Source organism: Anolis sagrei, chromosome 2 (assembly GCF_037176765.1).
Source record: "Anolis sagrei isolate rAnoSag1 chromosome 2, rAnoSag1.mat, whole genome shotgun sequence".
In the NCBI taxonomy this organism is placed as follows: domain Eukaryota; kingdom Metazoa; phylum Chordata; class Lepidosauria; order Squamata; family Dactyloidae; genus Anolis; species Anolis sagrei.
The window spans coordinates 138,207,909-138,225,699 of NC_090022.1; the positions used below are offsets into that span (position 1 = coordinate 138,207,909).

The 17,791-nt window shown below is 42.1% G+C and overlaps 1 pseudogene; it reads left to right on the forward strand.

The window, feature by feature from the left end:
• Positions 1 to 620: 620 nt before the first annotated feature.
• Positions 621 to 14,804, forward strand: LOC132768329 (myosin light polypeptide 6-like; annotated as a pseudogene).
• Positions 14,805 to 17,791: the final 2,987 nt, after the last annotated feature.

Genomic DNA, 17,791 nt, shown 5'->3' on the forward strand with positions numbered 1-17,791 from the left:
ATGCTCTTAAACAAGATTAATCCTTGAATGTCTGTTATTGTCACAGAAGCCTCTTCAGAGATGCGTAACTCCTCTACAGAAGAGGATGTGACATAAGGCACAGGATTATGCATTAAGAAATATCTACACGATGATTTGTTGTTATAGTGTGCCTTCAAATAGTTTCCAGTCCCCTTTCCTCCCAAATTTCCCAAACTGAAGTGATGCAACTGCAGAAAAAATATAGCAAAAGGGAAGAACTATTTTCTCCAGCCAAACACAAGACGTCCTTGTCTTCCCTTCTGCGACCTTCCTAAAAACACATATTTTACTTCACACAGATATAAATAAGTGTTTCCTGTTTCTGTGAAGCATTCTTTCTTTTTATGATAAATTGTCTCTACTCAAACCAACCAATTTCCCCCCCCCCCCACTTTTGCCCCAATTCTAGAGCAGAAAATATTGTGTTGTTAGGCTGCATTTTAAATGTCCTTCGGCTATGTTGCTGTTGTTTCCAATCTGAGGACAAAGCAGGAGCCTGCATATTTTTTGTTGCCAAGATCTGAAAGAGCCCAAGACAAGTAGACGAAAGTCCTAGATAAGGATGTTATGATAGAGACGTGCATTCATTCCCATTCCTCCCACCTCACATTATACTTTGGGTACTCTGTTTTCGCAGTCTTTGAATATCATTTAATCCAGACCTGGGGGCCACTTTCACAAGCCAATACACCCAGCCCTATTAGCTTTCTACTAACCCATATGATTGCTACAGAGGGCCAGTGGATTTGCAAAGAATTGCCTGGTCTCATGCAACAAAGACAAGTTGAAGGCCTGGCTATGCCAAAGAGGATGCTTGAGCCATAGCAAAGCCCTCTGAGACCTCTCAGTACCGAATGGAGGGAGGAGTCGGCACTGATGAAGGTGACTGATGCTCCCATTTTTAGACTTGTCTCCACCCCATGCCCAGCTACTCCTCTTGGGTTGACATCACACAGCATCTAACCAAGCTATTTAAACTGCAACAGGGCAAAGGCAGCCCCCGGAGCCAGGGATCCTGCCTCCATGTGCTGCTGAGGCTGCCCCTCCACTCTCCTGGTAGGTGAAAAGCCAGCTAACATGCCGCCCAAGAAGGATGCCCCAGTGAAGCGGCCAGCAGCCCCACCAGCCAAGCCAGCAGCCAAGCCAGCAGCCCCAGCCACTAAAGGCAAAACGCCAGACATGGGACCAGCATCAGAGAAGCCCAAAGAGCCTCCAATTGACCTCTCCAAAGTGGTGGTGAGTATGGAAAAGAAGTAGGGCAGGCAACTGTTTCTTCTCTTACAAGGGGAGCTGCGCCATAAAGGGACATTCTTCCATCATTTTGCACAGACTCCGACTATGTTTTCTTTCAGTTCCCAAATTTTTAGCATTGCAATAAATCCTCCAATGAGCACTTAAAAATTCAGTTTAGACATCCTTTAGAAAAGGGCCAAGGGAAATATAAACACAGAAAGTGTCAGAGTTCTAGATTATGCCATTCTCTGCAATTCTAGCAAATTGGGGGTTGAAAGAACATTTAATTTTGGGGGCAGAATTCCTATCCAGGGGCAAAGCCTTCATTTCCCTCCCTCTATAGATATACCCTTGCAGGGAAGTGAATTTGAGTGGGGAAATAGGCAACTAGGATCTCAATTCTTTGCTTTGGGTATAATGCTGGAAATGCCATTCATTTATCTTCTAAATGTTGGTGGGTTACAATTCCCAGCTGACCTAGCCAACATAGCCCATGTTGATGAATGCTGGGAGTTGCAGCTCCACATTTGTAGGCCAGACTGTTATCTCTCTTGATCAAGGAGTAGTTTCCTATTATTAGGTGTGCCTAAGGTTTATACAGTGGAGTCCTAAGCATTGGTAAGGTAAAAGTAAAGGTTGTCCCCTGACATTAAGTCCAGTCGTGTCCAACTCTGGGGTGTGGTGCTCATCTCCATTTCTAAGCCAAAGAGCCAGTGTTGTCCGTAGACACCTCCAAGGTCATGTGGCTGGCATTACTGCATGAAGCACCATTACCTTCCTGCCAGAGCAGTACATATTGATCTACTTACATTTGCATGTTTTTGAACTGCTAGGTTGGCAGAAGCTGAGGCTGACAGCGGAAGCTCATGCTGCTCCCCGGATTCAAACCTGCGACCTTTTGGTCAACAAACTCAGCATTGGTAGTTTTGCTTAATTGCAGGGAGGAGGGCAATTTAGTTTTCCCATCCTTTGACAATCCTTTAAAATGAGGGCTTCTTACAAACACAGTGCATAGACATACCCTCATACATTTAATGTAGCTTTGTTGTTGTTGGGTGCTTTTAAATTATTTCTGACCTATGGCAAATATTTCACAGGGTTTCCTGGACAAGATTTGCTCAGAAGAGTTTTGCCTTCCTCTAAGGCTGAGAGTGTGCAACTTGGTTTACATGGGTTTACATGGCCAAGTGGGGATTTAATCCCTAGCTTCTCAAATTCCTCATCCAATTTAAAAACCACTACACCTCTTTGGCTATTCAAAGCCTCTTATACAGAGAGAGTGAAGTGAATGAATGAGAATAGGCAAAGAAAGGGCAAGTCATCCTCTACGTTGTAATAATACATATCAGGTTTTTTTAATCGATTGGCAGCAGAATGAGAAAATCTTGGCAAGTTAACATGTCTGGGTTTGTATGCATGCATATGTGTGCACCGATTTATATAGCTGACCTCCAGAAAACCCTCAAAGGTGCAGGACTCACAAAAAGCAGGCAAATCCCTTACTGTACAAAATTCTTGTGATCACATCCCACCAAACTCAGCATCTCTCCACCCCACTCGCAGTTAAATCCCTCAATGAATCCAGCACACATCTACAATTTCTTGAAGTTCCCTTACTGAATTCTCTGTAATCAGTGCATTTCATGAGAGTATATTTTTTAAATACATTAAATGAACTCTAGCTGAATCAAAATGTTAAAATGTTGGTCTTTCTGACTAGAAATAATCAAAAGTGCTGCAAGCTTTGAAACCTTTGGACGAGCTTCTTCGGGTATGATGCCTGAAGAGAACATTTAGTTTTGCAGGGTTGAATGACATTTTATGTGGTCCTCTTCAGAGATGATAGCTCATCTCCCCGAGTTTTACTGTAGCAGCAGTTTGCTGTAGCATTTCCAAATAGGTATTTATGGTTTAGCACAGTTAGTGACCTCACAACCTCTGAGGGTGCCTGCCATAGATGAAGGTGAAACATCAGGAGAGAATGCTTCTAGAACATGGCGATATAGCCCGAAAAATCTACAACAACCCGATAATGAGAATGTTTTCAAATCAGGTAAGTCTTTGTCGGCCCCACTGAGTTGAACACATGTTTATAAGTTATTGCCTTAGAATTTGGGGGATACCAAGTCTGCCATTTACTCTGAACTACTTTGAAGATCACGATGGTTGAATTATTCGGGGAACTATAGGGAAAAAATAATTTTCCAAGTTCTGCTCTGCACTTTTAGTAGTGGCAGCAGAAACACAAGGCTACCAACTATAACTACCATGCCATGTTTTGTGTGAATTCAAAGGACAAGGTACCTAAGATCACCAGTGTTGGAAACAGAATAGTGAACTCTACTGCCCTTCTTCTTTCCCATGTTTTAAGCTGATGTTTGCTGATATTGAGTCAGTTTCCCAGACTTGAGTTCAACCACCTCCACAATAAACAGAATTAGTAGAAATAGTTGTGTAAAAATCAGTAGGTGAAGAACATTGCATTACCACATATTTTTCCTGACAGAACCTCTGCGCAGCTTGGAAAATTTGTGTTTTTAATTGAGTGCCAAGATTTTCAGAGGGATAGTACAGAAGGCCAACAGCGTGTTGTGGTTTGACCACTGGACTAGGACTTGGACAGCAGGGTTTGACCCCCTGGTTTGTTACTAACTCCTAACGAGGTACTTTGGGAAAGCCATATTTTCTCATCCTCAGAGGAAGGCAAGGGCAAACACCCTCTGAACAAATCTTGCCAAGAAAGCCTTGTGATGGGGTTGCCTTAGGGTCACCACATGCCAGAAACACAACAAGTACAGAAATACAGCTTTGCCAAGCAGGTGTACATTTTATAATATGCAGTTAATGCATTTTAAATGTCTGAGCAATCCAGTAACGCAAATCAAGAACCTCTGAGCTTAGTCGCCTAGACAAGAGCGTGGATCTTTGAGGTCCCATTTTCCTAATTTCAGCACCATCTTATACCTCAAGGCCATATTAATTCAGTGCTTCATGGAAAGCCAGGACTACTACTTTGATTCATATTATGGTAGCTGTAGTTGTTTTAAGAACTGCCAAGAAAGAAAACCAGTTTCAGTCCCCTTCTTAACAGAGATTTTTGTGTTAACAATGGCGACTGGGAAGGACAGCTAGTGAAGGTTAGCAGGTTAGAGGGAAAAGATAAATTTAGCCCCTGAAAGGGCTGCTGTTATTTTCACGACAGGTCTAAGCCTGGTATTTGTCCTGCATTCTCAGAAAGTCAGGACAGGGACAGGTGGCTCCAAGCAGGGGGTAGGATTAGAATATACTACTTTTTATAGGGAACAGTTATTTCAATGCCACCTCCGTGGCTCAGCTTTGCTGGGATGCCACCTTCTGAGACTGGGAGGATCAAGTTGCGGCAGGATTGGGGCGTTCAATCATCAGCCGCATCCTCCTAATGCTGCAGGATGCCTGAAACAGTGAGATAAAGGATCCAATAAGGAGAATGATCAAAGAGACGAAAAAGCAAGTTCCTATTTAAACCTGATCTAGATGCCGGTGGTAGAAACCCCCTGCTGAACTGGCATTATCATCCAACTGGCAATATCACCCTGGTGCCACCAACATGTCTACTTTCCAGTCACAAGACTGAAGAAGCCTTCCATAGTCCAATCAAAGTCAGCATTACTCCAAGGTGATTGCAAGAGTGAAATAACACATTCACATGGACCTCCTCAGCACTGGTCCAAGACATTTTGCTGCCAGGAAATGGTTTCCCATCCACTGAATTCAAAGGACAAGGTACCTAAGACCAGTCACGTTATTCAGTGTGTGAGGGAGAAAATCCTTCCGGTACCCTCCACAGCAGTAAAACAATGCCATTAAAAATGAAGAACACTTTGCTATTCTTTTCTTCACAGACAAATATTCTGCATAACTCCCCTAACAGTGGGATTGGCCCTGTATGTTTATGGGTACATCTATACTGTAGAAGGAATAATGTTTGACACCAGTTTGACTGCTATGACCCAATGCTATGGTGTCATGGGGGTTGTAGTTGAGTGAGCTACCAGCTCTCTTTGGCAGAGGTGGTTGAAGGCCTTGCAAAAGGATACGGCAGTTAAAGTGGTGTCAAACTGCATTAATTCTACAATGTAGACGCATCCTATGTCTACCTGGAATTCTTAAGTATGCAAAACGGTTTTGACTAGCTCATAATGCATTGTTGCTGACTCCTGTAAATGAAAAGGGTATATTTGTACTACCCCACTGACAGATAATCTGGGATCCGATCCTGGGATATAGGGGCAGTGTAGACCCAGCCTTAATGTCCCCAATGGCTGCATTCATTTCATCTCTGACAAAAGAGGCTTATGGGTCCTACAGTTTGTTATTTCAAAACCAAATAATCTTTTCTCAACTTACTTTGTCTCTCCATCTTAAGAATTATCACTGGTGAATGACATTAATTTAAATCACTTTCCTTTCCTCTTTTCAGATTGAATTCACTAAGGAGCAGTTAGAGGGTAAGTAATTCATTACCTGTTATGTGACTATTGCCAGCAAATGGGAAGGTGTGTGGGGTGGCTTGTGGCACTCTGCGCACCCTCTTTCCTTCTCCCTTTACATGGTGGGGGCAGGATGTCACTGTCCCCATCTGATGGGAATAAGGGTAGCAACACACATTGCCCCACTGCCCTTTCCCCCATCAAATAGGGAAAAGGGGAGATAAGAGCAGATTGCTCCATTGGAGGTACCCAAATTACACTTTCTTCACTGTAGTGGTGAAGGAAGTGCCTTTCGATGCTTCCATGGGAGAAATGTGGACGGGGCCTGCCATGCTTTGTGTGATGGCACACGGCAGGCCCCATCCTTGCCATACAACAAAATGGCAAAACGAGGCAAAAATGCCCCATGTGAAGAGGAGTCATGAACCATCCACCTGGAAGCACCTATATGTCCAGGAGCCATTGTGTGAGCTTTCCATAACCTGGAGGGTAACTTTCATTTGAGTCTCTGTTTTAGGGATCAATTTCCAAGCAACCACATTGTGTACATCTCAATGTTTGTCACCTTTGTTATTACTTCCCATAAATTCTTTGTTTCTAAAGTTGGAAATAGATTTTATTGGAGATAATTGTCACCAGTGGTATCCCCATATCACCTTTTTCTTCCATTCCCCATATTTAGTGCTATAAAAAAGGACAACTTGCTCTACATAGGTCTCCACCTTCCATTGCTCCTTTTTAATGCCTGCTGCTCTTGGTGTCCTTTTTCTTGGGATACTGTAAATCATGATGTTGGCAGCCAGCAAAAATAAGCTCCTCACTGTATCTCCAGAAAACCCCTTGGCGCTCTGCAGTTATTTCTCATTTCAAGATCTCATCGCTAAAGAACCACATTAAAAGTCCAATCTAATCTCCCTAGATTACAAGGAGGCTTTTGGGCTCTTTGATCGGGTCGGTGATGGCAAAATCCAGCTGGGCCAATGTGGAGACGTGATGAGAGCCCTGGGCCAAAACCCCACCAATGCTGAGATCATGAAAATCCTGGGACACCCCAAGCCCGATGGTGAGTTGCCCAATGGTCATCACACACAGAGAGAAAATTTTCAGTACAACCACAGGAGGGCACTGGGTTTCAAATTTAAGGCATTTACTGTACAGCAGGAAATTCAGCCATGAGTTAGCTATCAGACTTTGTGGCTCTAGCTAGAAGTACAAAGCCAAATTAGAATTATTGCATGTGACCTTGACAGACCACTAGACCAATAATAACAACAGCACAAGTTTAGGATGTTGTGCTTTTAAGATCCACTTGATCTACATAAATCAGCATATTTTTCAAGGTACCGAAGGAAACAAAACATGTGCAGAGCAAGCAACTAAGACAGGAGATCTTCAAGACCCTTAGATAGATCTGCACAGCCACATTATACTTGAACCTGATGGGTTTCTCTAAAATCAATGTATATTTGCCAAACTATATAGAAAGCACAAAGCCATGATTTGAAAGAGAGGATTATGACATCAGTTGACAACATGCTATGCTATACCCCAACAAACTGAATGATGTGAATTAAGTGAACTTTGGAGAATATATATATATTCACATCATTTAGTTGCTTCTGGAATTTAAGGTTCTATATTATTTGGAATTCAAATATCAAAAATGTGAAAAATTATAGGGGTAGGTACAGAAGCTAGAAGCTGTGCAAGGCATATAAGACACAATTCCTGATCATTGGAACTGTACTTTAGCACGCAGGTCTTAAATTTTAGTAGGTGGGCTTAAATTGTTCTTGAACTTTATGCCCTCAAGCCTATTTGTAGTCTCAATTAGATGAAATCCACTGAATCAGTGAGATTTACAACGGGTCTACTATAGTACCCAAAGGATTCAAATCTTTATTTCATTCTATTTCTGAAGTTCAGGAATAAGCTTCAAATACTAATGAGTGCCAATACCAGCTAGAATGCTCAGCAATACAAAAAATCTCAGTGAATACAAAACCCTAATATATCAGAGCCAGTGAAATGACAACTGAGTAGGCATAGTGACCATGGATTGTTGAATGATCAAAAGGGAATTGGGGAGGGCGGGGCAGACACAGCATCTGTCAGGAGGGCAAGACTGGACCACTCTGCACCTAGTGACGGGGGTTGTGTTTTTTCTGAAACAAGAACATCTGTGGAATGAATATGCACCTTACATGGCATAAGTTTTATATTTGCATTATACAAGATCAGCTGGATCAAAGGTATCTTTGAAAAAAAGTCTTGCCTGTCTTTTCCCAACTTCTTCCTCTTCTTTTCCCCTGGAGCCTTAAATCTCACATTCCTCAGGTTGCAAAATAACACTTCACTTAATAGTTCTGCCTGCATAGAAAACACATAATAAGAGGACACAGATTTATGATGTTTCAGAATGTGGTGTGATATACAGTATTCTGTACACTCATGTGTAAATCTAGAATTTTAGTAAAAAAACCTGGATCAACTTATCCATGGGTAAATGTGACTAATATACATTAACTCATATAGAGAGAGAGAGCGGGGGGACGGGACCTCTTTCTCTGAGCAGAGTCACCAAAAGCAAGAGCCTAGTACATTCCAGAAGAAGCTAAAAGAAGCATGGATACCTTATTTTCTCTCACCGCCATGGCATTACATCTGGCATTTTAAAGGGCCCTTCCACACAGCTATATATCCCAGAATAACAAGGCAGAAAATCCCACCATATCTGCTTTGAACTGGGATATGTCAGTCCACACTGCCATATATTCCAGTTCAAAGCAGGTATTGTGGGATTCTGTTCAACATATTTATTAATGACTTAGATGAAGGGTTAGAAGGCAGGATCTTAAGTTTGCAGACGACACCAAATTGGGAGGGATAGCCAATACTCCAGAGGACAGGAGCAGGATTCAAAACAGTCTTGACTGATTAGAGAGATGGGCCAAAACTAACAAAATGAAGTTCAACAGTGACAAATGCAAGATACTCCACTTTGGCAGGAAAAACGAAATGCAAAGATACAGAATGGGGGACAATGCCTGGCTCGAGAGCAGTACGTGTGAAAAAGATCTTGGAGTCCTCATGGACAAGTTAAACGTGAGCCAACAATGTGATGTGGCTGCAAAAAAAGCCAATGGGATTTTGGCCTGCATTCATAGGAGCATAGTGTCTAGATCTAGGGAAGTAATGCTACCCCTCTATTCTGCTCTGGTTAGACCACACCTGGAATATTGTGTCCAATTCTGGGCACCACAATTCAAGAGAGATATTGACAAGCTGGAATGTGTCCAGAGGAGGGCGACTAAAAGGATCAAGGGTCTGGAAAACAAGCCCTATGAGGAGCGGCGTAAGGAGCTGGGCATGTTTAGCCTGAAGAAGAGAAGGCTGAGAGGAGATATGATAGTCATGTATAAATATGTGAGAGGAAGCCACAGGGAGGAGGGAGCAAGCTTGTTTTCTGCTTCCTTGGAGACTAGGACACGGAACAATGGCTTCAAACTACAAGAGAGGAGATTCCATCTGAACATGAGGAAGAACTTCCTGACTGTGAGAGCCGTTCAGCAGTGGAACTCTCTGCCCCAGAATGTGGTGGAGGCTCCTTCTTTGGAAGCTTTTAAACAGGGGCTGGATGGCTATCTGTCAGGGGTGATTTGAATGCAATATTCCTGCTTCTTGGCAGGGGGTTGGACTGGATGGCCCATGAGCTCTCTTCCAACTCCTTGATTCTATGATTCTGATTCTGGGTTATATGGCTGTGTGAAAGGGCCCTGAATGCCTGAATGGGGAAATGCTGGTAGCATGACTCTCAGCATATCCATGGGTTATATCAAAATCCATATGTTTGGCCCCAAAACTTGCCCTTGACTTAGACATACATGAGTTCAACTTATACTAGGGAATATATGCTATATGAAATGTCTGAAGAAGTGTTTGGAACTGGACCTGGTTTCCCCCTTCTGACAGTCTTTTCCCATCCCTGCAATCAGAGATGAATTCGAGACGGGTGGAGTTTGAAGAGTTCCTGCCCATGCTACAGACTGTTGACAAGAATAAAGACCAAGGCACCTTCGAAGACTACGTGGAGGGACTGAGGGTCTTTGATAAAGAGGGGAATGGCACCGTCATGGGGGCAGAGCTGCGCCACGTCCTTGCCACTCTCGGTAAGCACCACCCTTGCCAAATAAAAAGGGAAATTTTCCTGGCATTAGGAGCAGTATTTGGAATGCAGTTAAAATGGAGAGAGACAGCTCCTCAAAGGATCCCCTTCTTCCCACACACAGTCTTGCCCAAATTACACACTTTAATTGATGCCAATTAGATAGCCACTAAAACAGCTAATGGAGAGAGTATTGCACTGAGTTATCGTTTACATTTTGTTTTTCTTTGTAAGTAAACTGAATGGAATTAGTCCTTTAATCCTTTATTCCATCTTGCTACCGACCAAATCTTAGCATCCATAGATCAATATTCCTTCCCCATTAATGGCTTGGGGAGGAGACTACAAAGGGTTATTGTAATCTGGCTCTGCAGAGGTTTGCACTTCTGGAAAAACTATGGCTACAGCTTACATCTAAACAAAAATGTGAAAAGCCAACAAGATGAAGACATTGCTTTGCTGACCATTTCTACTCTAGGCGAAAGTAAAGGTTTCCCCTTGACATGAAGTCTAGTCATGTCCAACTCTGGGGGGTGATGCTCATCTCCATTTCTAAGCCGAAGAGCTGGCGTTGTCCATAGACGCCTCCAAGGTTATGTGGCTAGCATGACTGCATGGAGCACTGTTACCTTCCCGCCGAAGGTATTGATCTACTCACATTTGCATGTTTTCAAACTGCCAGGTTGGCAGAAGCTGGGGCTAACAGCAGGAGCTCATCCCACTCCCCAGATTAGAACCACTAACCTTTCAGTCAGCAAGTTCAGCAGCTCAGCGGTTTAACCCACTGTGCCTACTCTGGAGATGGGAACTCCAGAGTTGGTAATACTGCTTGGGAGTTCCAGTTCAACAACCTCTGGATGGGGTCACATAATTCCCCCCCCCCCCCCCCCCGCTTTAGATAGCAGATTGAGAAATGGCTGCCCAAGTTCATCTTTGAACCTAGCATTTCCTAATCTACACTTTAACAAAAGGAAAAATACATGCCCAGCACACTAATAAAAACATGACACGTCAGAGACTTCAAAACTACATGTGATGGCAAAACTACGGTGAGGTGGGTCTGTAATTGGTTAAGTGGACGAACACAGAGAGTGCTCACTAATGCTTCCTCTTCATCTTGGAAAGAAGTGACGAGCGGAGTGCCGCAGGGTTCCGTCCTGGGCCCGGTCCTGTTCAACATCTTTATTAATGACTTAGATGAAGGGCTAGAAGGCAGGATCATCAAGTTTGCAGACGACACCAAATTGGGAGGGATAGCCAATAGTCCAGAGGACAGGAGCAGAATTCAAAACGATCTTGACAGATTAGAGAGATGGGCCAAAACGAACAAAATGAAGTTCAACAGTGACAAATGCAAGATACTCCACTTTGGCAGAAAAAAATGAAATGCAAAGATACAGAATGGGGGACGCCTGGCTCGAGAGCAGTACGTGTGAAAAAGATCTTGGAGTCCTCGTGGACAACAAGTTAAACATGAGCCAACAATGTGATGTGGCAGCAAAAAAAGCCAATGGAATTTTGGCCTGCATCAATAGGAGCATAGTGTCTAGATCTAAGGAAGTAATGCTACCCCTCTATTCTGCTTTGGTTAGACCACATCTGGAATATTGTGTCCAATTCTGGGCACCACAATTCAAGAGAGATATTGACAAGCTGGAATGTGTCCAGAGGAGGGCGACTAAAATGATCAAGGGTCTGGAGAACAAGCCCTATGAGGAGCGGCTTAGGGAACTGGCCATGTTTAGCCTGAAGAAGAGAAGGCTGAGAGGAGATATAATAGCCATGTATAAATATGTGAGAGGAAGCAACAGGGAGGAGGGAGCAAGCTTGTTTTCTGCTTCCTTGGAGACTAGGACGCGGAACAATGGCTTCAAACTACAAGAGAGGAGATTCCATCTGAACATTAGGAAGAACTTCCTGACTGTGAGAGCCGTTCAGCAGTGGAACTCTCTGCCTTGGAGTGTGGTGGAGGCTCCTTCTTTGGAAGCTTTTAAGCAGAGGCTGGATGGCCATTTGTCAGGGGTGATTTGAATGCAATATTCCTGCTTCTTGGCAGGGGGTTGGACTGGATGGCCCATGAGGTCTCTTCCAACTCTTTGATTCTATGATTCTATGATTTTGGGTGCTGTCCACAGAAACTGTAACCTGTGCAATCAAAAGTATGATTTCGTATACATTTCTGTATGAGTTAGGTTACAACTTTATGGATATGATCACTCAGCGTCTATAGGTAGCCTTTATAGTTTTAAAAGTGGTATGCAAATGCCTTGAGATTAAGCCACTCTTCTAGGCAGGAATGCATTTCCAAGGATGAGATCACTCAGTCTCAAAGCATGACATGTGCACTGGCCATTTCAAGCTGGAAGGAGTGAAAGATAGTAACACTGTTTAACAATACACCTTTTTGTTTTGTTCAACAAGTCATTAGAAATATTTTAAACAAGAAAATTGCTTTTATTAGTGTGCTGTACCACTGGCCAAAGGACCAACCCCCAAAGCAGACATCACTGGACTTAATGTTGGGGGAAAACCTTTACTTTTACCTACTACTTGATGTTGTGCTTTCAAAATGTTTTAATCATAATGTTTTGTATGTTGTTGGTTAAGTGTTTAATAGTATTTATTTTTAACCACTGGAATGTCATGAACCGGGCCCTGGTTTTATGCAGTTCCCCCTTTTTAATTTTTGTAGGTGAAAAAATGACCGAAGACGAAGTGGACACCCTATTGGCTGGGCATGAAGATGCCAATGGTTGCATTAATTATGAAGGTGAGAGGGTCAAATAGGCTGTTCCATCATTAGGTGCGTAATCTCCTTGGTTCAGCACATTGGAGAACACTTTAATGTCTGGACGAAAAACCCAGGGAGGATTCACTGCCTCACTGACATGGAATCTACTAGCAAACACTGGTGTATATATATCCAAGGTTAATCAATACACATAAAAAACACCCAGAAACACTTCTCTCCCACAAATGATGATTATGATGATGATGATGGAATAAACAACTATTTGCTGTTTTTTCATGGTACAAAGCTTGGGGTTGCAACCTCACTCAGCCAAGCTTGGTTCATATAGACTAGCTGCCATAAGAATATAAATAAAATGGTCCATTCAGATAGTTCTAACAAGGCAACAGTATGGTTCCCCAGCAAGGATCTAACTAGAAATCATTATGGAGGGAAACAATGTTGGAAGGTATGACAGTTGTTTAAAAACACAATATTGAAAAGAAACTAGTGGACCAAAATGACAAGATGGATGATTTTAATATCTTAACAATTATCTTCTTTTTCCCCCATAGCTTTTGTTAAACACATCATGGCAAGCTGAACAGATGTCAACAAGTAGGTGTTGCATATCTACATAAAATTGCAGGGGGGTTGCATGTGTGTGTGTGAATGGATTGACTAGCTGCTTTGTTTCCCACAGCTACTAATATTTCCTTCTCTGCACTTTTTCTAATACTGGATGTTGATAGCTCTCACCTAGATGTGTCTTGCTCTGAGGAAAAAAAAAACATGGGTAGGCAGTGAGGTGATGTAAAAAGAAATACGCCAGGCTTTATATTATCAATGTTGGACATTAATTTTGGGTGATACATGAGGCAATAAGAGTAAATAAAAGCAAACTGTGTAGATATTAAACCCTTATTAAAAATGTCTCTTCAGATGGCAGAAAACCATCTTTTACATTTATATTTTGTCTTGAATGACAAAAGACAATATTCTTCAAGGTGTAGAATATTTGGTACTGTTCCATTACCTGGGTAGAGGCCACACGGGAGCTCTAGACAGAGAAGGATAGTCCATATTACAGGGGGAAGTGGGTTGAAGGAGTTAAACCATTTGTTTTCCTGTTATACCCCCCAGTCATGTTGATGTCCTCGAAACAACTATTGTTTATCATATGGGAAAAGGGGGGGGGGGTATAACCAGTGAAAATGGGAGAAATTGTTTTCCTTCTTCAACTCCCCCCCCCCCAATAAAATTGACTATCCTTAGTCTGTCTAGGCTCCCTTTTGAAGTCTGCCCAGATAATGAAACAGTCCCAAATATTCATATACAGACTGAGTATCTCTTATTCAAAAAGCTTGGGATCAGAAGTATGGTATTTTGAATTTATTCAGATTTTGAAATATCTATATTTGTGTGTGTGTGTAGGTGTGTGTGTAGTGATACATTGTGGAGACTGGACTAAAGTCTAAACATGTAACCATTTCATATACACCTTATACAATTCACTGAGGGCAATATTGTACGTTTTAAATGCTTCTGTTCACGAAACAAAGTCTGTGTACACTGAACCATCAGAAAGCAAAGGTGCTTTCTATCTCAGAAATCTATGTGGACAATTTTAGATTTTGGAGTATTTTGGATTTCAGAATTCCAGATAAGGGATGCTCAACCAGTACAATCAGTGCAGTACTATTTACTTGTGCCAATGTTTGCCAAGACACAACAGATAAAGTCAAATGAGACTATGCTGGGCATTTACTTCTTCATATATCAGTTGCTGCTGCATGCTCTTCTTTAGCAACACTTGTCAGCATTTGATCCTTAGGAACATTAGAATCACATACTAATCTTTTTCTCCGCAGAGCTGCTTAAAATGGTGCTGAATGGCTGTACCTCTCAAGCAGGACTCCTCAGTCCTTTGCTTCCCAGTGCAGTTGATATTCCTTTTCTATCTGTCTTTGCGTAAACAAAGTCTGCAATGAGTCCCTTCGCCCTCCTCAGCCAATCTAGACTGAAAAGTAATCTTATTTATATTACAATGTGGGGACATCAGTGAAAGATCACGCATTGAACCAGAAGGGGGCACCATTGAAATGGTACAGAACCAAAATCTATGAGACTGCAGACACAAACAATTTTTTCCCTTCTGGACAATAAAAAATTTGATTTTCAGATATTTCTAGTTTCTGTTTTGTCACTGCATTCCTTGTCACATTCCTTGTACTCAAATGCTGAGAAACTGAATGAAAACCAGAGAGCTCCTATATTTTTGGACAGCAGGGGAAAAAAGTCAGGCTCCATCCACTTGTTAATTTTCATGCCTATATGGTTCAGTGCTTTAGAACAAATCAATAAAGCCAAGAAGTGTTTTGCCTCCTGAAAATGAAAAGGTATGTACTTTCTATGCCATACATGTTGATTCCTTGAACGCCTTATATTTATTTAAAGCCTGATAACTGCACCAAGAAGAGAGTTATAATAATAAATAATAATAAAACTTAATTTATATTCCTACATCCCCACAACCACAATATATCAACATCCCCACAATCACAATTAATTACTGGAATGTGTGGTTTCCAGGTTGTATGGAAAGGATACTTGAAGATGCCAGCCACAGATGCAGATTGAATGTCAGAAGAAAATGCTGCTAGAATACAACCATACAGTCTGGAAAACACACAACACCTCAGTGATTTTGGCCGTGAAAGCCTTCCACAATTAATTAGATTGTCTGTGCCATGTACTGTAGGGCTGAGAGACATTACATGGAAACTTCTGTAGTATGCTTCTTACTGATATCATCTATATATGTATTATTAACATGAGGTAGTAATAGACAATGAGATCTGTCTCTGAGAACAAACTACATGAGCAGGGTGTTTGGTGACAGGCTGGCTTGAAGGTCTCTCATTCATAACAACAATAAGAGTCCAAGACCTAGCGTAGTGTAGTGGTTTAGGCACTGGATTATTACTCTGGAGACACTCTCCCAGCCTCAGAGAAAGGCAAAGCCCCTCCAAACATGAAAACATTCTGACAGAGCCTTAGACTTGCTGTTAGTCAGAAACTACTTGAAGACACAACATTAATACAAGCCTGTATGGGAGGATTAGTCAGTTGTTTATCTTTTCCATTCTTTCTCCTTCCCCAAATATATATTTAGTATATATAGGTAGAACATATTATTCAGATCTAGACAGGTGTTACCACTAAAATGTCTATACAAATATAATTTAAGTTAGAAGGGCAAATGAGACACAGTTGTGACACACACATATTCCATCCATGATGCAGGCTCTCTCTGCTCAAAATGCAGTAGGTTTCATCAGCAATAATATAAAAATATTTAGCTGGAAGAAAGTCTGTTCTATCCACATCAATGGGATCAATTACACAGTCCAATCCAAAAACAATATTCTTGGTGTCTTGGTTATTAGGCCTGTTCCTGGGGTTATTTGGGGCGCCGATTCAGAAAATGGCATTGGGTAGGCCACATCAGATCTAATTATTACAGATATGGTTATTACATTTGTCTGTAGGTGAGCAGATGACAACTGGTAGATGGCATATGTTCTGTATCAAAAACTAGAGCTGATAAAGAGAATCTGGTGCCGTTTTTGTAATCAGCAAAACGAATATACTCAGAAACAGGTGTAAGATTCGAGGCACCAAAATGTGTGTTGGCCAGTGTTATTTAAGTTAGGTTCCTCATCTACCTAGGTGCCAAGTAGACATTAACATTTCAAAAGTCCCTACCAGAGATGGAATTTTTATACCAGGATGTTTATCTCCAGATTACTAGATTAGGAGTTTGAATTTCAATTTCACTTCCAAATTTCTGAATTCTTGTGTTTTGTTCCAAGAGTTCAAACAAACCTTCTCAGCGTCCTATTTCTTTCAAGAGCAGCAATACATGTCCAGAATGGGAATAGCAACCATGCATCCCTCCTCAGGAGGAAATGAATTCCATGTAGGTTCACCTATAATTAAGCATTACTGCAGTCCAGGGTCTACCCCATCATATTTCAAGGCCCAAATACACAGTAGAATGAATGCAGTTTGACACCACTTTAATGTACGTGGCTCAATGCTATGGAGTTCTGGTGTCTGAAGTTTGGTGAGGTCCTTCTCAGCAGAGGCTCAAGATCTTGTAAAGCTACAACTTCCAAGATGCTACAGAACTGAACAGTCAAAGTGGTGGGTTGCTGTGAGTTTTCTGGGCTGTATGGCCATGTTCCAGAAGCATTCTCTCCTGATGTTTTGCCTGCATCTACAGCAGGCATCCTTAGAAGTTGTGAAGTTTGTTGGAAACTAGGAAAATTGGGTTTAGATTCCCCGTAGTAACCTACGGATATGAGAACTGGACCATAAGGAAGAGTGAGGAAAATAGATGCTTTTGAACTATGGTATTGGAGGAAATTTTTGAGAGTGCCTTGGATGGCAAGATCAAACCAGTCCATACTTCAAGAAATAAAGCCTGACTGCTCATTGGAGGGAAGGATATTAGAGGCAAAGATGAAGTACTTTTGCCACATCATGAGAAGCCAGGAAAGCTTGGAGGAGACAATGAAGCTGGGAAGGAAAATGGAAGAGGGGCCGACCAAGGGCAAGGTGAATGGATGGTATCCTTGAACTGACTGGCTTGACGCTGAAGGGGCTGGAGGTGGTGACGGCCGACATGGAGCTTTGGCGTGCGCTGGTCCATGAGGTCACGAAGAGTCAGAAGCGACTAAAAGAATGAACAACAAATATCTATGGAATTACAAGGATGGAAGAAAGCTCTAAAATTAAAACAGTAAATAAAGAACAACATTCAAATAAGGGGGAATTCTAGACAAGAAACAATCAGGGCCAACTAACACCTCCCAACAAAGGATCCCCCAGGCAAGAAGCTGCCAAGCCTTGAAGCTGCAAGGCCATTAAATGCGAATCAATGTGGCCAACTGCAACATTCACACTTGCCTCAAACAGACAGAAGTTCTTTCTCCCACCCTGGACCTTCCACTGATATATAAACCCAATTTTCCTAGTTACCAACAGACCTCACAACCTCTGAGGATGCCTGCCATAAATGTGAGAGAAACGTCAGGAGAGAATGCTTCTGGAACATGGCCACACAGCCCAGAAAACACTCAGCACTTCTGGCCATGAAAGCCTTCG